Source organism: Phyllostomus hastatus, unplaced genomic scaffold (assembly GCF_019186645.2).
Source record: "Phyllostomus hastatus isolate PE091 unplaced genomic scaffold, TTU_PhHast_1.1 phas_contig_34, whole genome shotgun sequence".
NCBI classification, from domain to species: domain Eukaryota; kingdom Metazoa; phylum Chordata; class Mammalia; order Chiroptera; family Phyllostomidae; genus Phyllostomus; species Phyllostomus hastatus.
Window position 1 is genome coordinate 16,151,178 of NW_025333857.1, and position 22,828 is coordinate 16,174,005.

Consider the following 22,828-nt stretch of genomic DNA (forward strand, 5'->3'; position numbering starts at 1 on the left):
TTGAATCAGTGGGGTTAGAAGTTATATGTAAATAAGATAGGTTACTGAAACTTTTGCAGATTTATAAAAAGATCCAGACTCAGGAAAAGCCTTCTAAATTGAAGAACTAAGTACTTAAAAACAGAAACCTAGAATCACCTAACTTTTCCTTTGAATGCTGTGACAAAAGTTAAAAGGGACCAGTTCCCCTTCTTCCTCTTTTCTGAATGAAGGCTAGTCATCTTGTCTTAATTGAATAAAAACGGTTCAGAATGGGCATTTGTTTGAAGTAAGGAGATTCGGGGAGAAAATGTTCTAAGAAGTTGAAGGTTCCGGAAACAACTGTGCGAGTATGTATGTGCGTGTACCCTTGGGTGTGTTTATGTGTGAGAATGTGTGCACATGGGTGTGAGGGCGTGTGAATGTGTGTGTGCATGCCTGCAAATGTGTTCATGTGGGTGTCCCATGTGTGGGTGCCTATGAGTGTAGCATTGTGCAGCTGTGTGTGCTGTGTTTGAGTGACTGTGTCCGTGTTGTGTATGTGTGTGTGAGCTGCATCTGTGTGCTGAAGACTGCAGGCAGGAGTGGCAGCCTCGGCTCAGCCAGTGGCAGAGCAGTCAGTACATAACTAATAGTGAGAAAGGAAGCTGGGGAGAGACAAGGAAGAGAAGCAACGACCTCATTAACAAAAGCTCAGTTTTGTCCCTGCGGACCCAAGCGGCAGAAGGGACTGCCGAGCTGTGGCTCTCTGCCAGGGAGGTCGGGCTCCCTGCAAACAGTTGCAGGCATCCTCATCATGACCGGCTCACAGGGAGTCCTGAGGCTGGGCAACTGGGAAGTTTTCAGAGCCGCCGCTGCAGCAGCCTCGGAGGAGACCAGCAAAGATAGTGAAGTGTGTATGTGAACTTCAGTTCTCTATTTTCTTTTTGGTGGGTTAATGGATTTTTAGTACAAAGAAAGTTAAAACTCAGCTGACCTGAAAGACTGGAATTTCAGCTCTCTTTCCTTCCCTGGGTTGTTTTTCCTCCCCCTTCCTCTCAAAGCTCTTTAAACCAGAGGTTAACCAGTCGGTGACTCTGATCCCGCCAAGAGTTGCTAACTCTTGGGCTTGGAAAGAAAAACCACTACCTGTAAGTATCTGCTTTATTACTTCCTCTCATCTTAACTGTGAATGTTCTGTTAACAGAATGCCCCAGAGTTTGTGGGTGGGGTGGTAGCCTGAACTCCAAGTAATGATGCAAGAAGTACATAGAGTCTATTTGCCAAAGTTTAATTCTATGTAAACTCAGAAGGTGGTAACTTGCAGTAGTAACCTACACCAAAAATGGGATTCTCTTTCTTATGTAACAAAAATTTACAACTCTCTTTTGAATCCATTTCTAATGGCACTCACCAATGAAATAACCATTTTTAAATTTTGTGATACCCAGCCCCAAAAATCAGAATGTTTCTCAGCTAAATGAAATGGCAAAGGGAAAAGATGCAAAGATCAACAAAACAGATCATACACCAGGGCATAAAGATATGGAAATTTGGAAGTGATTTTTGGATAACTTTGCTTTAGTTTAGTTATGTTTGGTTATGTATTTTTTAAACCATGGTTTCTTTTTCACTGGGGATTAGAGGTAGTAAAGAAGCAAAGAAATCATGTTGTTGTGAAATTCAGACTGATTTTTAAGCCCTTTCTGCTTATTACCCAGATTTGGTCTAGAGATTTTCTTTTTACTGAATATTTTTGGGTGACACTAGTTAACAAAATTATATGGTCTAGAGATTTTGATGTTGTAGTTAATAGTTTTTTTTAGTTTTCATCTGGATGCAGGAATAGTTTTTAAGGCACTTAATTTTTATTTTGTCCTTTTTGCTGTTGCTCTCAGTCTTGTTGCGTGGCATGAATTACAAAGCTTTAAAAGAGCATTTCCGGAGGCTGGTGGGAGTTTATGGTGTGGGAATCTTGCCGGAGAGGTTAACCTCTTCAGAGCTGCTCCACAGACCAGACCCAGTGGTGTAAATGTCCTTCATGTTTCTGCTCTGGAAAACTGATACTCCCAGTCAAAGTTCGTAGAGTTGCTTCTAAGTGCCTTGTCTACACTTGATCAAAGTGTTTTTAGCAGAACTCTAGGAAAATGTTAACTACCTTTGCTCTTTCACTCAGTCAGGGACTCTTAAACCTCAGTGTGCATAGAACCACCATTTTGCTTGGTGAAAAGGCAGGTGTCTAGGCCCTTGCACCCCAACATTTGAGACCTGGGTTGGGGCATGGATTCTACCCAGGTGATTCTGATGCAGGTGAGATCACACTAGGATAAGCATTGCTGTACCTTGTTATTGGCAATTAAATTCTTGTCATGTACTTGGTTAATATTAAACCTCATATCCAATTAATAAACTTGAGTTTGAGTTGATGTTGAACATGAGTTATGTGCAACATGGTTTTGTATGCTTGGCTGACAAAGCAGGGCTTTTTAACTAGCTTTCCCATTACCCCCATCTTTTTTCCCTTGTTCCCCTTTCCATCTCTGCCTTTCCATTCCCATGAGTGAGAAGGACGTTGGGCAAAAAGGTACCTGGACACCATACTTCCCTGCCTCCATGCATTGAGCTGTACAGTCTGATCTACTCCACGTGACCAAGTCATGCTTGTCTTAAAAACTTTAAGCCCAGGACTGTGGGCTTAAATTTATTTATTTGTTTATTTATTTATCTATTTATTGAGAGAGGGGAAGGAATGGAGAAAGAGAGGGAAAAAAATCATCAATGTGTACTTGCCTCTGATGTGCCCCTAACTGGGGACCTGGCTTTTAACCCAGGCATGTGCCCTGACTGGGAATCAAACTGGCAACCTTTTGGTTTGCAGGCCAGCACTCAATCTACTGAGCCACACCAGCCAGAACTTAATTCTTTTTTATAAAAAGATTTCATTTATTTATATTTAGAGAGAGAGGAAGGGAGGAAGAGAGGGAGAGAAACATTGATGTGCAAGAGAAACATCCATTTGGTTGCCTCCCACACACCCCCATCTAGGGACATGGCCCTACAACACAGGCACATGCCAAAACTGGGAACTGAAGTGGGAATTTTTGGGTTTGTGGGATGACATCCAAACCAGGGAAACACACAAGCCAGGGCTATTCTTAATTCTTTAAAAAATTTTTTTTAAAAAGATTTCATTAATTATTATTTCTTAAAGGGGAAAGGGAGGAGAAAGAGAGAAGGAGAAACATCAATGTGTGGTTGCCTCTCATGTGCCCTTACTGGGGACCCGGCCTATAACCCAGGTATGTGCCCTAACTGGGAATCGAACCAGCTACCTTTGGTTCACAGGCCCATGCACAATCCACTGAGCTACACCAGCCAGGGCTTGTTCTTAATTCTTTATCAGCCTCCAGGGATGCTCTGCTCCTGGGGTGGGCTAGGGTAAGTTGGGCTGAACTCAGCAAGGTTTCTTGGGGCTGTTCAGGAGCAGTCTAATTCTTAGAAACTGAGTTTATATTGAACCAGCCCACAGGGACTGGGAGAAATAGGAAGTGATTCCTCCATCATGTTGAGGACCTCATTTGACAACATGTGAAAGTAGGAATTCAGCCCCCACACCATGCCCATTGACATTTATGGCACTGTGTATTTATGGCATTGTATGAGGGTGCCTGCTATATGCCAGACTCAGTGCTAGTTTCCAAAGTCTTCAGAGTGACCAATGTCAATAGCGTGGACAGGGTTTTTGTGCTCGTGATGTTTCAAATCTCAGCTGTTGCTAACCATTCTTGGATGAGCCACTTAATCTCTCTGAGTGTCACTTCTTCTACTGATAAAACAAAAGGGTTGAATTAAATGAGTTTTGGTGTCCTTCCAGCTCTGGTATTCTGACACTATGGATATAGCCCAGTCTTCCAACATGGTTATTGGTAAATGGGAACTTTTTTTTTTCTTTTTAACTTTATATTAAAGTATAGTTGGCATATAGTAGAATGAGAACTTTTGAGTGTTTGCTTTGAAAACAGACCCTAAGATTTAGGCTTATTGCTTGTCTTGAAAAGTTTTCAAAAATACCTTTTAATTATTTTTCTTCTCGCAAAGAACCCAGGCCACCGCTATGGTGAGTTAGACAAATGCCACCTTGACAGAGCCACTGTCATTCCTCACAATGGGGTCCTGTAACTCCCCAGAAGGGCTGTTTCTCTGGGCCAGGTTACATAGGACGGCAGCCTCTTATCTTGTCTGAATCGGGTGTTGCTAGCCTTTGGAGAGCTGGGTGGTCTGAGCAGGGCTTGCTGGCTTCCATGCTTGCACAGCTTGCAACCTGACTCTTTCATTCGGGTGATTTAATATCTTTTGTGCTACCAGGTGAGCTCAAACAGAGACCTTTGAAAGGCTGGGGGGAAAACAACCCCCTAACAAAATCTCACATTTTGTCTGTTCTGTAGCTTCTCTCACTGTGGAGACTGGGGCAACATTTCAAAGTGTTTTACAACTTGGCCATCGAGATAAGAAACTATGGCTGTGATCTCTGCACTTTTCTGACAGGTAGCCTCCAGATCTCTGACAATGACATGTTTAGGTGGGAAACTACTCACTGGAGGAGAGTACAGGGATCTTGCATAGTTAGGATATGTTTGACAAATTGTTCTCTACCTCTCTTTAAGTTTAAAGGAGATGGAAAAATAGTCTTTGGTTTTATTCTTATCGCTCCCCATTTATGGGATTCCTGCTATATCAGAATATTCCTGATGTGTATCATGCAAAGGCTGCTAAGATTGTGTATCACTCTTCACTCTTAACTTTATCCTTAAAACAATCCTATCTGGCTTCCTTAGTGACAGCACAGATAACAGCCCAGACTCACCAAGCCCCAGTTCTTCCATAGGGTGCTGCACCGCCCCGGGTTCCCATCTCTGCATTCTGTTGTGTGTTATCAGCTGTTCAGAGCTTACAGATGCTCCCTGCATTCTTCTTCTAAAACACAGGAGCCAGGACTTTGTTTCCTGGAGTCACATTCAATACCTGGTATTTTCATCCCAAGGCCTACATTTCTTGTTAGTACAAACATTCTTTCTTCTATAAATTATAAGCCAAAACCATTGTGAAGTTAGGAGAATTTCAGAGAGTATTGAAATTCCCAGGTGAAAATTCATCCAAATGTTTGAAAGTTGTTGGCTATTTCCTTTCATGGCCCAGATTTGCTTTTCCTGTAAAAGGGATTCTCCTCCTTTGAAAGACAACACAGCATTAACAAAACAGCAATGATTTAATTCTTTCTTATGTAAATTTTTTCCTTTATTAGAACACAGTAGGATGATTCTATTTCATCCAATAAACACCAATGATTGCTTTAAAACAAAAAGGTAGTATTAATAGACCACAAAAATTAAATCAGAGTAGTGCAGTAGAAAAAGAAGAGTGGTTTTTGAATAAATTTCAACTGAGTTTCAATCCTGGGCTGCAATGTTCCATAGTTCTCTAATGTTTAGCACACTACCTAGCCAGTTTCCTGGGGAGTAAATGAGGGTATTGATACTTACCAGGTATCTGTATGGGCTAAAAGACATTTGCAAAGTGCCTGGTGTGGTGCATGACATACGGTAAGTGCTCAATGAACATTTCTTCCTTGGGAAGGGCTAACACAACTGAGAAGTCTGGAAGGAAGTAAACATGTGGCAAACTACTCAATTTATAAATAAAAAGAAAAGAGAATGAGAAATAAAGCTCTTTTCCAGATCTCATTGACTGGGCAGGATAGATCTTCAAATCCATTACTCCTCAGCCTTCACCTCTGACCCGCAGCCTCGTTCTCACTTGATTCTTCCTCACAGATTGAGTAGAGGCGTGAACAGATGCTGGGGCTCCCAGACTACCTCAGTGGTTGGTGTGGAGAGACCAAGAGTGATGTGAAACTCATTCCGTCGTCATTTCTTCCTGATCCTTCAGAACTGGGGGTTTTTACAGCCATTTCAGAAAAATATATAAGGAGATTAATTATTGTCTTTGTCAGGATTTTGCTCCTGACAAAAAGAATAATTAATTGTAGCAAGGAGTCCAACCCTATAAGAAATGTTTGTTACAAATGGACTGATCAGGTCTCAGGGTATCTTGGAGGAGGCATTTCAGGAGGTGTTAATCTGTGAGAAGGATTTCAAAGAATAAGGGTGGAAGGGAAGACATTCCAGGTAGGGGGCAGGCAGGAGCAGGAGCATAGAAGGGGGAAGTGTCTAGCAGGTCCTTGTGAATGTGTAACTGGAGCTCAGGGGCAAGGGTGGGGCTCTGGTCTGGGAACCAGAAGGCCTTGGGAGTAGATATGTGGTGAGAAACAAGTTGAGGTCAAATTTTTAATAAATGTCACATTTGTAACAGTACACCGTGACCAAGAGAGGGGCAGGAAGAGGTTGGAAAGGAAAGAAGCTCAAACAAAACAGAATGAGGCATTGGTGAGGTAGAAAGAGAGCCAGGAGTGTATGGAGGCACAGAAACCAGGGGAGAAGCAATGATGCACAGTGGGAGGAGGGCTTGTTGGGTGCTGCAGAGATCGGGGAGGGTTGTGGGGGGAAAGTTGTGTTTGATAATCAGTTAGTAGGTCCCTGGCAGCCTTTGAGACAGCTGTTTCAGTGGACTGGTGGCAGTCAGAATCAGGTGTCCTTTTAGGGAACACGAGAATGGTGAAGGAGTGGGAGAGATGACTTTTCAGGGAGCTTGGACTGTTGGTTCAAGAGGAGGCCCATTATAGGAAAGGAGAAAAATATTTTATGAGTATGAGCAGTAATAGTCATAAAAGTAGTAGTAAGAACACTGGTATTTATTGAACACTCACTATGTGCTAGGTGATCACCAATATTTTCCATTTGATTCTCATAACAGAACTGTGGGTTGGTGTTGTAACCCTTTTAGAAGGTGAGGAGACTGAGACTAAGAGTTCAGTTTGGCCAAGGTGACATCACCAGCAAGTGGCAGAATGAGCGCTGAGATGGACGTTAGTGTGTCCCCTGCTCCACTATTGTCACCTCGCTGGGGCCTGTGCTGGCTTCTTTCTGGGGAGGGGGATTGGCCTGCTGAGTAAAGCCTGTTTATCAAAAGGATAATAATAATACAAAATAATAATATAAAAACAATTATAATAGTAAAAAAGAAAAAATAATAATAGAAAAGAAAAGATGGAGATCAAAAGGCAAATGTACCTGAAGGGCTATTGCTACCACATATGGGATAAATATCTCAAGCTTATTAGTGAAATATAAAATAACCCCTTTAATGTGGATCCACTGTCACTGCACACAGAGGAAACAGTTGTGATGGAATGACCCACTGTTGCCCTATAGTCAGGGCATCAATGCTTCATTTCCAATTAGACACAATGGCCTTTTCTCTTGCATTTCCCTCCTTTATTCCCCATACTTTCTTCTTCTTTTTTAATACTTTCTGGGTCTTAGGAAAGTCAGACTCCTGCTAACCACACATCATGGCTCAGTAACTTTGATTTCCTCACTGACTGTGGCCTCTGCTACTAAGACCTACTAACTTTCACAATAGATCAGAATGAAATGATAAAATTTAGGGAAGTACTTGGTATCTTAAGCTCTTAGAATTCTCAGACAAAATAAAAAGTATTTGCTGCTATTTTTAAATCACTGATTCATGATTAAAATGTCACTTCAGTGTGGTCTGTCAATAGGAGCAGAGGTTGAATGAATGGCCAGTTGACTATTTTAAATAGCTACCCAAAGAATTTAACATTGATTTTTATATCCTCTTGTTATCTTTTTTACCATGTATATTAATTTGATAGGGCTGCCATAACAAAGTAGCATGGACTGGGTGGCTTGAACAACAATTCTAGAGACTGGATGTCCAAGGTTAAGGTGCAAATAGGGCTTGTTGCTTCTGAGGCCTCTCCTTGACTTGTAGATGGTTGTCTTCTCCCTGTGTCTTCATGTGGTCTTCTCTCTGTATCCATCTGTGTCCTAATGTCTGTTTTTTATGTGGACATCAGTCATACTGGACTAAGGCCCACCCTAGTGACCTGATTTTAACCTAATTCCTCCTTAAAGACCCTATCTCTAAATACAGTCACTAGGGCATACAGTCACTGCGGCATATAAATTCTCTGGTCCTCTGGGTCAGGCCTGCAACATATAAATTTTGTGGAAACAAAATTCAGCCCTGACACCACACCAAGGTCTCCACCTGGTGTTAGTTAGCTGATCTTCCACATTCTTAAGATATTATTGCAGGTCCTCAAATAATGTTGTTTTACTCAATGTTGATGAGATGCTATATGAACTTAATTCTTGTTTATATCAGCTAGCCTATGGTAAAATTGGTTTTATTGTCCTTCTCATTTCACTTAGAGTTACAGAACCTATTGGCAACATTAAGTGAGGACTTACTGTACTACAGCAAAAGGAAATAGAATAAAACCTGTAGCCACATAAACCCACATTAAAAATTGGTTTATAATACCCTTTGGATTTAGAGTTTGGCTTCAGGAGAGGTTGACGGGGAAACTTCCTCAGATAGGACTAGCTTTGTACTTTCCAAAAATCCCAGATGGGACCCATTCTATCTTTCTCATTGGGCCAGAAAGCTGTGTGGTGCTGCTTTGACTTCTCCAGTTAGTGGGGAGCTGGGAGCCCTGTGTACCATTTTGCATTACAGATGCTCTGAGGCCTCACTCATTGTTGCTGAATTGCTTTATTGGAAACTGTTGGCTTTATTTACTCCCCAATAAAGAGACAGTTCCTGGTCTGTGGCTTTTTAAGTTGCTTGGATGCTCGGTCCCTTGTGCATGGAAATCACAGGCTATGGAATTCATTGGTAGAAGGACTCCTTCCATGTCCCTTCCCCCACCTTGTGTTTGCCTGAATTAAGAATGGTCATTTATGCCCATGACATGAGGGCAGTTGAATTTTTCTGTTAATTAAAAACAACAAAAGCTATTTTTACAGTAACCTTATGAAATAATTATTATGAATCCCCACTGTACAAAGGATGAAAGCAGGGCTGAAAAAGTTCAAGTAACATATTTGTATTGAAGGTTAAGATTCTTTCTAAACACTAAAATGTTAAAAAAGTGAACAGTTTAGTCGAACTGTTCTCCTTAGTTCAAACGCTTTGCTGCGGTCTGCCTGCAAAGAGATACGTGAGCTAAAGAGTTTGATATAAAAGTCATGCATTACTATCTGGCTTTTTCTTTTGTTTTTCCTTTTTTTTTGAATTATATTTTATTGATTATGCCATTAAGTTGTCCCAATTTTTTCCTGTTTTCTCCCCTCCACCCAGCACCCCCTACTCCCTCAGGCAATTCCCCCAGCATTGCTCATGTCCAAGAGTCATGCATATAGGTTCTTTGGCTTCTCCATTTCCTACACTGTACTTTACATCTCCATGGCTGTTCTGTAACTACCAATTTGCACTTTTTAATCCTCTCACCTCTGCACTCATTCTCCCATATGCCCCTCCCATCTGGCAATCATAAAAATGCTCTTAGTATCCATGATTCTGTCTGTGTTCTTGTTTGCTTAGTTTGTTTTTTTTTAGATTCAGTTGTTACTAGATACACATTTATTGCCATTTTATTGTTCATGGTTTTGATCTTTTTCTTTTTCTTAAATAAGTCCCTTTAACATTTCATCTAATAATGGCTTGGTAATGATGAACTCCTTTAGTTTTTTCTTATCTGGGAAGCTTTTTATCTTCCTTTTGATTCTAAATGATAGCTTTGCTGGGTAGAGCAACCTTGGCTGCAGGTCCCTGCTTTTCATGACTTTGAATATTTCTTGCCAATCCATTCTTGCCTGCAAAGTTTCTTTTGAGAAATAAGCTGACGGTCTTATGGGAGTTCACCTGTAGGTAACTAACCGCTTTTCTGTTTCTGCTTTTAAGATTCTCTCTTTTTCTTTAATCTTCAGCATTTTAATTGTGATTTGTCTTGGAGTGGATCTCTTTGCATCCATCTTTTTTGGGGCTCTCAGTGCTTCCTGGACTTGCATGTCTATTTCTTTCACCAAATTAGGGAAGTTTTCTTTCATTATTTTTTTAAATAAATTCCCAATTTCTTGTTCTTTCTCTTTTTCTGGCACCCCTATGATGTGAATGTTGGAATGCTTGAAGTTGTCCCAGAGGCTGCTTACACTATCCTCATTTTTTTTGGATTCTTTTTTCTTCTTGTTGTTCTGATTGGTTGTTTTTTACTTCCTTATGTTCCAAATCACTGATTTGATTCTCAGCTTTATTCACTCTATTGTTCCTTCCCAGCAAATTGTTCTTTATTTTAATTAATGTATCCTTCATTTCTGACTGGATCTTTTTTATGCTGTTGAAATTTTAACTTATGCTAAGTTCCCTGAACATCCTTATAACCAGTGTTTTGAGCTCTGCATCTGATAGATTGTTTATCTGCATTTTGTTTAGTTCTTTTTCTGGAGTTTTGATCTGTTCTTTCATTTGTGCCATGCTTATTTGTCTTCTCATTTTGGCAGCTTCCCTGTGTTTGTTTCTGTGTATTAGGTAGAACTGTTATGACTCCCTGTCTTGGTGGTGTGGCCTAATATAGTAGGTGCCCTGTAGGGTCAAGTAGCACAACCTCTCCTATCACCCAAGCTGGCTACTCAAGGTGCACCCTCCATGTGGGCTGAGTACACCCACCTGTTACAGTTGAGCCTTCATTACTGCTGGCAGGTTAATGGGAGGGATTTACCCAGGCTAGTCAATCTCAAGGGTTGGCTGTGACCACTGATCACCAATCTCCACCCTCCATGGAGAATCAGCAGTGTTGGAGCAAGGTGGTCCAACGTGGTCTGTAGCTGTGTACTGGGTGTGCAGGCTCTGAGATTTCCCAGGCAGTGCAGGACAAGGTCAGCCCCTACATCTGTTTGCCCAGGGCCACCCTGCCTGAGCTATAAAGCAACCTGATATGGCTGCTACTTGTGCTGGGCTTGGAGATTCCCAGACAAAACCCAGCTGTGAATCTAGGCTGGCTGCTGTTAGTGCTGGGCCTGAAGCCATTTAGCAAGAGGTGTGGGGGCTGGGGACTCAGTGAGGCTAGGTGTTGCTTGTTTGAGAGGATTTAGGAAGTTGTGAAGCATGAGCCAAGACCAGCCATTCATATGGAAAAGGAACTTGCATGGACCTATATATTGGGTGGGAAGGAACCTGAGGGGATCTCCGGGGCAGGGCAAACAGTGTTATCTAGGTTGATGGAGTCTCAGATATGGCACCAGTTTGCCGGCTCTTGGCTCTGTTGGGGGAGAGTTCAAAAAAGGGCAATGGCCTGTGCCCACCTTTCAGTCTTAGAGAAAACTGTCCCCCAGCTTTTGCTTTGATACCAGACACTTCAGTTCTTCCCTGAATGCCACTGATGCCTTTCAGGCTGCTACACTGGTTTTGGAGCTCAGAGAGAGTGAGCCTGAGTAAGCACGTGTGTTGGTTCTTTAAGGGGAACTACTTTGGACTCCAGAAGTTTTTTCTACCAGCTCAATCCCCACTGGTTTTTGCAGCCAGAAGTTATGAGGACTTACATTCCTGGCACTGGAACTCTGGGCTGGGGCCTTGGTATGGGGCTGGGATCCTGTGTTTCCAAGATATCCCTCCCAGGTTTTTATCCACCATACGTGGGTGCGGGACCAGTTTGTTTCATACCTCTGCTCCTCCTATTGGTCTGGATGGATGTAGTTCCTTTAATTCCATAGTTGTCAGACTTCCATTCAACTTAATTTCTGATGGTTCTGAGTGATGGCTGTTCTATATTTCAGTTGTAATTTTGATGTGGTTGTGCAAGGAGGGGAGCCGTGTTTACCTATGCCACCAGCTTGACCAGAAGTCTGGCTTTTTCTTTTTCTTTACAAAAAGCAATTGGCTACTTTTTTGTTCCAAAGATTAATCTTTGTTCTTTATTATGGAGTAGAAAAAGCCATTTTTTATCCCAAGCAGTAGGCTGGCTATAGCAAGATGGGTTCCAATGGAAAAGATAGAAGTTCATGACCATGTCAAGAAATGTTGTAAGAGGCATAAGATAATGGCTATTGTTTCACTGAAGAATTGACAAGAAGTACAGTCAAACCTTGGTTCTCAAATGTCTTGGTTATTGAATAATTCTGTTCTTGACAAAGTATGGACAAAATATCCCAGCTGCCTAACATAACTTCAGGTATCGATTCTCTACTATAACAATTTTCTGGAATGAATTAAGTTTGAGAACTGAAGTTCCACTGTGATTGGGTACCTTAAGAATGAAAAAGGGAATTAGACTTTGGTGTAATGTGACAGGTTTTTATTTTATAGACCAGAAGGTTTGAATATTTCTGCTTTGCAGCAGGTGATTAATCAGATGGCCTACAATTTCCTTTCTGAGCAATAATGGTTTTGCAAGTAATGACTTTAAAGAAATCTATTACTTCTGCCTAAACCTAAATGACTCTTTCTATCACAAATGAAATATCATACTATGAAAAAAAATCATGGAAAAATATTACCTTTATGAGTAATACAATTTATTGCTGTAATATATATGTTATAACATTATTTTAAATGACTCATAGCAAAGGAAAAGTTAGAATGCATTGAAAACTAGGGGCTTTACTAGTTTTACTAGTAAAAATTTTACTAGGTAAATTCATGGGAGTTTCTTTTATTTTAGGCATTGTTCCTTTCTCACGATTTACCTAAGTAGGTGGTCATTGCCTTTTATCTACTTCTCACATATGTGACTGACTTCCTAGGAATGGCCCTCCCAACTAGGCTGTCAGGAAAGCTTCTTTTCCTCTCTCTGGGACCAAGCTATCTCCCTCTCCTCTTCCCCATCCCTTCCCTAGTCACCTTCAAATTGAATCTTTCAGCTTTTTCCTGGTGTTGGCCTCATAGGCCAGCCCTCTTCCCTGATGGTTTTGAGACATCTCAAAGAGCCTTCCTTTAGTTTTTGGTCACTAAAGCTCCTTTTGCCTCCTGTTATACTTACTGGAGAAGAAAGTCAAGTGCAGTTGTTTACAGCAGTGAGTCTATGCTGGTTGCTTATCAGGATCAGTTCAGATACCTGGGCCCCACAAAATCCTGGAGTGCTGGTCAAGTGATGGTGATATGAAGTCAGAAATGGGACCTGGTAGTTCAGGGGTGACATAGAGGCAACTCATTCACCATGATGGGCTTTCCCTTGTCATCAGTAACAAGGACCACCACTAGCCCTTCCAAGGGCTGCTTTCTTCTTTCTGAGCCAGTGGAGTAGGGCAAAGCCACGAGAGTGAGGTCTATTGCAGCCAGCACTCCTCAGGCTGTGGGAGACACTGGGACCGACCACCGCAGAGCATCTCTTCAGGGGCACTGTTCACTCTGTGGCTGTAAAGATAGAGGCCCTGCCAGCGTGTTATAACACCAGTGGGGCCCTGGAACTTGGTGTGCTGAACTCAGTGACACCAAAGGAAGGTCAGCACTTTTGGCCAATGCTTTAAAGAACAGATGTGTTAGTGTGGTTTCCCACAGAAATGTCTTCCACCAAGGGGAGTTCGTGCAGTGCCTGTGGACACGAGAGTTTGAACTGCTTTTGTCAGCTAGTCTGGACACTGTACCTGTGGTAAATATGTTCTGCTTGACAAACAGTTTGCAAACCAACTTTTAAAAAATAGCTTAATTTTGTCTTGAAGACTCTAAAACAGTTTTTTGCCAAGGCTGCTTGTGTGCTACATATTTTTCTCTATTTTAAAACATTTCTCTGACTTATGGGTGTTTGCAGTTGTTGTATGATGTCATTCTTGTGCATTACTGCATTCTCCCACACAGATTTATTCAACAGTGAGTCATCCAGCCAGCCAGACATTCAAATAGGTTATTCGCAGCCTATGATGTTCATGGAGATTTTGTTTTGGAGCCAGGAGAATCCTCCCACCCTCCCACTCTCCATAGCCCTCCCCCATTTCTGCCAAAGTAAGCAGATCAAGTTTCACTCCTCTTAATGCAATTAAGGTCAGTAGGCCACTAAGACTCCAGGGTCCCATGTGTGTGCAGAACTCACACTGGTGTGGGGAGCTTGGGTGCATTTTCACATGTGGGGCCTCACGTGGGAGAGTGTCCTGTGGGCCACTTGGTGGCAGGAGACCTGATGGCACTTGGGTGGCTTGGGATATGCAGATGGACTGAGCTATGGATCCTGGCTAAAACCCTGCTCAGTCCCCAAACACTGGGAAATGGGATGAGCAAGCACTCACTGAGGTTTGCCTTGCTTCATTTTATTGCTGCTGGGCCCTGCACTGTTCTATAGAAAACAGCTCCATCTGAGGATTACTGGAGGGTCAATTCAACCTGAATCATTGTCAAAGGATGGCTCAATCAGTAACATTTTAAAAACTAGTTTTTAAAAGTTAGTTTTAAAAGTTAGTTTTTGAGCAGATTTAGGTTTATAGAACAATTGATCAGAGAGTACAGAGTTCTTACAACCCCGCCTCCCTCCACTTACCCCAGTTGCTAACATCTCATATTAGTGTGGTATATTTGTTACAATTGATGAGCCAATTATAATGATCTAAATGACAGTTTACATTAGGGTTCACTCTTCGTGTTGTACAAATGTTTAATGGCATGTATCCACCACTACAGGGGTAACTTTTTCTGTAGGTTATAGAAAAAATTTCCTTTGATTGGCCTGGGGTTGAAAGCGGGAGGATGAGGACTGGCTTGGTTTGAGCTTTGTGTGTGTTTGTGAACTAGGGCCTTGGGTTGAGCCATGTAGTACATTTACATATATTATCCCATTTAACTATTTTAGCAACACTGGCGGGTATTAATTGTTGGATAGTTGGGGATACAGAGCCTAGGAAAGAATAAGGACCTTGTTCAAGGGGATGGTGGAACCCGGAGAGGCGCACGTATCAGATGGATCTGATTCACGGTCTGGCCCAGGCTTATCGCTGCTGCTATTCCTTCTGTTTCAGCTCCAATCCTGTATCAGATCATGAAGTCTTTTCTCCCTCTTTTCCTCCTTTTTTTGTTGCTACTGTTGTATCAGAAAATTATTGATAAAATTATTTGTAAAAACCAAATATTTGTAGGAAAAAAAATGAGGCGTAGATCATGGCTAAACATCAAAATTGTGCTGAGGTCTTCAAAGGGGAAGAGAGTCAAGACTCTCATTAGAGTTCTTTCTGGTTTAATTCTTTATTGTTTTTAAGAATTGTAATTTTTAAATTTTACTGCCTCTCAGTATATGATGCTGTGATTTACTTTTCACACTCTGCTGGCCTTAATGAATTAAACAGCAGGCACAAGCAGTTCTTTCATCTTCAGCAAATCACTTCACCTCCTGTTAGGGACCTTACTTCCTCGTCCTCCTGACCTGAAATGTGAGTGGGGTTTCAGGAACCGAGAATTTTGAGCCTGTCTGCCCGGATTGGAATTTCAGCTTTACCATTTATTAGCATTTTTCTTGACTAAGTTACTTATGTTTCATTAAAATCAGAATCCTTATAATAGCATCTACTCGATTGGCTGTTGTGAAGATTAAATGAGTTAAAACAGTGCCAGATGTAAAAGAAAATGTGTAATACATGATGGTGGTGATGATGATGATGGTGATGATGACATGCAATGTTTGAATGAAAAGCTTCTTCTAAGTCTAGAATTCTGTGATTATACTGTGACTTAGGCTCTTTCTTTTCCTTTCTTTAAAAAAAATTTTATCCTCACCTGAGGACATGCTTATTGATTTTTAGAGAGAGAGGAAGAGAGGGAGAGAGAGAGCATCTGTGAGGGAGAAACATCGATTAGTTGCCTCTCACATGTACCCTGACCCAGGACCAAACCTGCAACCCAGGCAAGTGCCCTGACCAGGAATCGAATATGTGATCTTTCGGTTTAACCAACTGAGCCACACCAGCCAGGGCTAGGCTCAAACAACATTACACTTTTTGTCACTTATCACCGTGTTTTTCAAATCATCAAAAGCATTTTCATTACATCTTATCTTTTAGCAAGATTATTCATGATGGTGGTTCTCTTTTCTGCACCAGACATCTGTGAGTTTGAATTTTACCATTAACTATGGCATGCAAGTAAGATAGTCAAGGATATCGTAGTGCAGCTCAAGGAATAATGCTGTGTAGTTTTCTGTATGTCTGAGAATCCTTTTCACAATGAATATATCATGCTGAACATAAATTCTTTAAGGGTATGCTGCTGAGTTTGATGACCTCAAAGCATTTTGCTCATATGTTATTGCAACAATACCATTTTGTAAAATACTTGACAAGACTTCAATATTGCAAACATAGGGATTGTACCTTAGTTAATTTTTATGCATCCACTGACTCTCTCTTTTACACACAACTCTGCTTCTGACATCACATCTACACGTGTGTCTTTGATTATGCTACATTCTTCCCATCTTCAAACATGCCCCGTTTACCTTTCTAATTCCTATTTATTCTTTTAAAGTTAACTTTCTCTCCTTCTAGGAGGCCTTCCTGAGGCCCTGTCTGAGTCAAATGCTGCCCTCCTATTCATTCTTATAGAAATAGAATGCATTCCACCATTTTAGCACTTACCACCCTTTTAGAATTGTTAGTTCATAGAGTATTTTCCCCCATGTCATGCACATCCACGGTTTTGTGCTCATTTTACACTTACTACTCCTTTTTGAATTATTAGTTTATAACATATTTTACCATGTATAATGCACACCAGTGGTTTTGTGTGCATTATACACAGGATTATTATACCCTTTATTATACCAATAGTATGTAATTATTACACCCATATATAGTGTGCATCCTTATTTCTCCCTCGAAAATTTGGGCAAGAAGTACACATTATACATGGCAAAACATGGTATGTCTGTCTTTTGCATCACATTATGGACTCTCCAGGAGCAAGAGTTTTTCTTTCTTTTTAAAAATTGTCTTTGTAATTCTAGCACTTAGTATAGACCTGTAACAAAGTGGCTACTCAACAATTGTTTGTACAATTAATGAACAAATGAATCTGTCATATAAAAACAGAGAACCGGCTATATTCTAAAGATGAACTTGTTCTCATAAGATGAACTTCTTAACATGATTTCATGTGAATTTAAACAGAAGCTCACTTCAGGACAATTTGATATATCATTGTGAATTAAAAGATGTAGAATTCACTCAAGGAGAGGAAAGCCAGCTTTAATCAGGGTGACTTTGATTGGGAATGTCCTGGGTTTGAGTGTGCGTGCAGACGCATGGTTAGTCCTAGGGAAAGAACAGAGAAAGTCAGCCATAGCGAATGTGAGTGAGTGTTCTGCATTCTGTTTAAGTTATTCAATTAAAGCAAGATGTTCTGAAAATTTGTACGATTCAACCCTCTGGCTAAAAGCAAAATGAATGTAAATTATGGCCACTTCCTAATCTTCAAGGAATTGCCTTTGATGGTTTAAGAAACCTCAATAGTCATTAAAAACAGAACTGTAAGTTGAGGTACTAAACCTTTCCCCTCTGTAATCAGTTTTCTCTACATTTGAAGGTGGTTTTAGTAGAAGGTCTCTGTAGAGGCCAGATGTCTGGTTTTCAAAGAGTGGTCTGGAATTTAGGTTTCTGATGTAGATTCATTAAGTATGTATTTATCAGGTATGACCAGAAATTTTGTAGTAACCATGTGGCCATCCTATATTTTAATCATTAATTCTCCTGCCTTATGTCTCTTGAATGATTTCTCAGAGAACCTGTGTTTTTTTATGGAAAACAGAAAAGTATTTCTATAAGTTTGCAAACTTTGAGCTTACAGATTTTTTTCTTTTAAAATTTTATTTATTTTCTTTTAGAGAGAGGGGAAGGGAGGGAGAAAGAGAGGGAGAGAAACAGCAATGTGTGAGAGGTACATGAATCAGTTGCCTCTTGCACGCCCCCGACCAAGGACTTGGCCTGCAATCCAGACATGTGCCCTGACCATCAATCAAACCTGTGAACTTCTGGTTCACAGGCTGGCACTCAATCCACTAAGCCACATCAGCCAGGGTGGATTTCTTTCTTAGAGCCTTTACTATTCTCATATTCCTTGTGAATCTTTAAAAGGATATTTTAGCATTCTGTGCACCAGATATATTTGGATATAGAAGATTGTCTTGTGGAAAACTTTTAACATCTATAAAATGTGCATTTTAAGAAACACGATTTGTAATGTGACCAGGAAGCTAGACATTGAACTGTTGAACATCTAAGAAAGGAAACCTTCTAGTGAGTTTGTGTAGTATCAGAGGTTCATCTTTGCAACCTTGGTTTTGATGTCGTACCTAAGGAAAGGCTTTCTTTCCATAGTTCTGTTCATCTGTCAGCTCTTCCTGAGATCTGGAAAGGAAGTACAGAGAAGGATGTTTCTGGACAGAGCATCTATGATTTAAGGAAGCCACATGGGATAGTGGATGTTATGCTGGTCTGGATGTCAGAAGAACTAAGTTTCCAGTCCAGGCTTGGTTTCAGATAGTTATGTAATCTTGGTGTTTAAAATGTTTAAAGAAGACAAATTAGGTGACCCAAACAAACTTTATTTAATACTTTGTGAAATGGACAGAGTCTCCTTTTGGAGAACTGCAAAAAGGGGTAGAAGGCAAGAACACTTCTTAATAGGCTAAAAAAAAAAAAGAAAGAACAAGAAAGAAACAAAGAAAAAGCATCTGATTGGCTGGGACCACACAGTCAACCTTACTTGGAGTGGGAAGACCCAGAACTGGCATGGCACTTGGGGACTGACTAACTGAATATACTTGATTCTGGTCAGCAGGAGCATTTAAAGGGACAAGAGGATTATCTATGTTTCAGTGTGCTGACATGTCACCCCAAGCAGGAGCAGCTCCATCTTGGGCCTAGAAAGTGATTTGAACATTGGTAAAGTCACTTAACTGCTATGTGACTGCCTTTCTTCTGTAAAAGGTGAGAATTTTCTAGAAGAGAAAATACAAATTGTTAATGGAAATTAAAAAAAAAGAATCTAAATTTCAAGAAGACAAAGAAATGCAGGTTAAAACAGTGACAAGGATACATTTTACTTGGGAAGTGATAAAGTTTAAAGATGGAATGTTGGCAGTGAGCAGGGCGTGTAAGGGTGTACGTTTGTGTCACCAGCAAGTGTGTGTGTCAGAGAGCCCCACAATATGTTCATATACTTTGCTCTTGTCATCCCACTTTTATCAAAAGGAAAGAACTAGGAAAATAAGCTATTTTATAATTAAAGATTTTCATCACAATCCATTGCGATATAACTACTTCAATGTAATACTAGAATGGCTATAGAAATCATAGTGCTTCCATGTAGTGGATGTAGTACATAAATGAACAATAAGATCACAAGAGATATTTGATAATTGGGAAATACTTAGAATAAAATGTTATGTTAATGTGAAAGAATGGCACACAACTCTTTTTATAGTATGGTTCTAATTAAGGTCAAAATCCATACATACATATATGTACATACCTATGAAAACCTAAGGATGTTTCCCTTGAGTGTTGAGAAAGTGCTTTTTATGTCATTCATGTTTCTGTATCTTTACCTATTAGTTAATGAGTATGCATTTCTTTTATACACATAAATGGAAGCTATTTTCAGAAAAAGCAAATAAATTGATAAATAAAATGAAGGATAGGTGAATTCTGCAGTTTCTACTTAACCATACATTTTGTGATTTAGAGTACATTTTAGAAAAAAAATTGCAGAGTGGAGGAAGCAAAATGTTATAAACAGAATCAACACAGATTTTTATTGACATAATAGAGCAGAATTTTGAAGTAGCTTGTTTGCCTTGAGGACTTGAAACTGTGCTTGTAGTGTGAGGAATTGGAACACTAAGATGCTGGTAGACAGGATGTCTGTCTTAATTAATATTTGCTCTTAAGGTAACAGCTACTTCCTTGAGAGAACATTGCATCCAGTGAAACTTGAACTCCTGCAGAAGTCATCAGTTGCTGTCTGGACCCATAAAGGAAGTTGTTAAGGATTTACATACTGTAAGGAAAAGACCCCAGGGGTAATGAAACAATTGCAAAGGGCATAAGATTTTGTTGTAATGAGGGGCAGTATAATAGAGTGGTTAATGCATGGTCCTGGAGTTGGGCAGAATGGTGGAATGTTACTGAACTTCTTTGCACCTAATTTTTCAAATCTGTAAAATTGCTATATACCTCCAAAAAAAACCCCCATTGTAGGAATTAAGATAATATATGTAAAGTACTCTGAACAATGCTTAGCACATGATAAACACTTAATGAATGCAAATTTTTATGTGATTATCATGTCATTTCTATAAGTCACTGTTTATCTATAAAATCAGAATAGTAGAAATTAATTTATAGGCTTGTTGTGAGAAATAAATAAAACCATGCACATAAAAAATATAGCCCAGTGCCTGCATGTATTAAGTAAAAGACACTATTTTCCAAAAAATGAGAAAAGGAATGTACTGAAAATTATTTGTTAAAGAAGAAAATCTTGGAAGTCACAGGCTTTTCCTCTTCACAATTCTATTCCCCCTATTTGAGAGAATTCACTCTGGAAATCCTGTGCTGGGCAAGATTGTCTCGGGAATTCTACCCTTGTGAGGTCCTTGAACAACTAAAGCTCCATGAGAAGTTATAAGCTTGAAAAAGAAGAACCTGCTTTTGGGAGTTTAGAAAGCTAGTTGTTCCCTTTGGATACACTTCTCCTGATTTCCAGTTCCTGGCTCCTGGGTATATCAATTTATGTCATTTATGATTTGGATTCAATTCAGTTGTCTGATGGATAATTATGTTCAGCTACTAGCTTATGATTGTGACTTCTACGTTTGAGTTGTATGAATTACTTTGAAAATTAGTTTGAGTGAGAATTATGGTAATTTAAAAAATCTGTCAATGTAAGAAACATTCAAACCTGTAGAGAATTTTTGTGACTTTACTTGAGCCAAACTTGAAATTGCCGGGAAGCAAAATCTCAACAGACTGAGAAAATTCTTCAAGAATGGCAGCTCGGCACCCTGCTTTACATGCAGCAATCAAAAGAGAGGATGTAAGTGGGTTACATGGTGATACAGTGGGTTATAGCCATTGGTGATAGGTTAAGGTGGTGAGAGAAAGCAGAGCGGGGAAACTTCTGGGACTGGATAAAAAGTTAAAATGACAGACACACACTTCTTTTACACAGGTGGGTACAGGATAGTTTACAGCCAACAGTTAGCTCAATAACTATGAAAAATCTGTGGCCTCCACTCTGGGGCTCTGGTGTGGTATCTGTACTTTGAGGGGTCCGGACAAAGGAAATGATGTTGACATTCCAGAGGCATGTTATCACAGATGCAGAAAGACACTAGACAGGCTAATGAAGGTAAAGATTGACTTTTTTTTCCAGAAAAGATTCTAGCCGAGGACATGACAATCTGCTTTTAGTTAGTAAGTTTTTATTTCAGACCATGCTTTGTGGTTACTTTAAGCCTCTTGAGTTAATAAGGCCGCCATGCCGGCCTCTCCTGAGCTTGTCAGGTTTTGTATGTGGCCCCTTTTCATCCATAAGCTACATGTGTAATTATGAAATAAATATTAGTTTACATTTCCCTTCTACCAGATGAAATGTTACTAAATTATTTTCTTCCATTTAGGAAATCTACCTAGAAAGAAAGTTTGGTTAAAGAAACCATTTCAGATATTTATAAGAAAGAGCTTGAAGCAGATGGTTTTCCCCTTTCTAGAGCATCTTTTCACACATTTGTGTTGGCTGGCACAGGTATACTTAGAACACATGATTTCCCCATCAAGAAAGTCAGCAGTGGGAAAATGGTCTGAGAGGGCAAACCAATTTGCAGCCATGATGTGTGGTTTCTCAAATGCTGAGAAGCAGCTAAACCACACAAGAATGCAGAAGTGGGAGTTTTTCTACTGCAGAAACAAATTAAGTGCCATGTGGCTAAAGTCCATTTAAATGTGTGCTTGAGGATCTAGCCACCTTTCTACCTCATTCTTTAAATGCTCCCACTAATTCTGCTGAGTCTGAGGACGCTCATATCAGCAGTCAGAGCAGGCTGTGGACAGATAGGTTCTGAGGAACTGACTTGGTTGTATGCTGAGGGCAAGAAGGTGGGGTTCTTAAGAGATGCCAGGCTTCTCGTTAGGGTGTTATCAAATAGGTTGCTTCTAGACACAGTAATTTTGTATCAGGGACAAGACAATTACTACCAGTTCGTTTTGGGGGGGGATTAAACCTGTCTTCATTTATGAAATCTTGTTTGATCCAGGGTCCTGATTTCCTTTGCTATTGTTCTATGTTTTTGTTTGTTTGTTTGTTTGTTTGTTTCTCTCTCCCTTGGTGTCTGTTTATCCAAATCCCTTCTCTTTCCCCTCTTTTGCCACCATTTATAGGTGAAAAATCAGAGCAATTTTTCCATGGAATGTCCACATACTTGGTGTTTCCACACACCAAGAAAAAAAAATACAAGAGCAAAATTAAAGTGTAAATGAAACACAAACAAAGCATATTACTTTAGATCTTTAGTTGTTACCTAGTTGATCAAAGAATGTGTTTGGTTTGATTTTGAATTTAGGAATTATTACTCTTACACCCTTTTTCTCTCCTCTTAATTGTGTGTCTTCAGTTTGCTCCTGAAATATTAAAATTCAGTTTTTACTACTACATTAGAATGGAAACAAACATAGTCTATTTGACTTTTGCTGAATCTAATTCTGTGTCTTTCCCCAAGGCCCAAGTCCTGCCATTCTATTTTCCTCCAGTCAAGCTTTACTCTTTTTCCCTTTGTTATTTTGTCATAATGTTACATCTGTTAGGGGCTTTGTAATTAAGAAAATATTTCCACATGGACTATTTAATTTGGTCTCATGGGGGAACTGGGAGAGGGAGGATGATGACCCTATTTCTGAAAGAGGAAACTGATGTTCAT

General features: G+C 40.1%; 1 protein-coding gene across 8 annotated transcripts in view; it reads left to right on the top strand.

The window, feature by feature from the left end:
• Positions 1-712: 712 nt before the first annotated feature.
• The window catches only part of FREM1 (FRAS1 related extracellular matrix 1), a 160,492-nt gene continuing 138,376 nt past the window's right edge, over positions 713-22,828 (top strand). For 6 of the 8 annotated variants that reach the window (XM_045840791.1, XM_045840792.1, XM_045840794.1 and 3 more), the window contains exon 1: positions 713-1,109. The gene's annotated coding sequence lies outside the window, so the exon portion shown is untranslated. The remainder of the gene's footprint in view (positions 1,110-22,828) is intronic. The other 2 variants (XM_045840790.1, XM_045840793.1) reach the window with 2 other exon arrangements.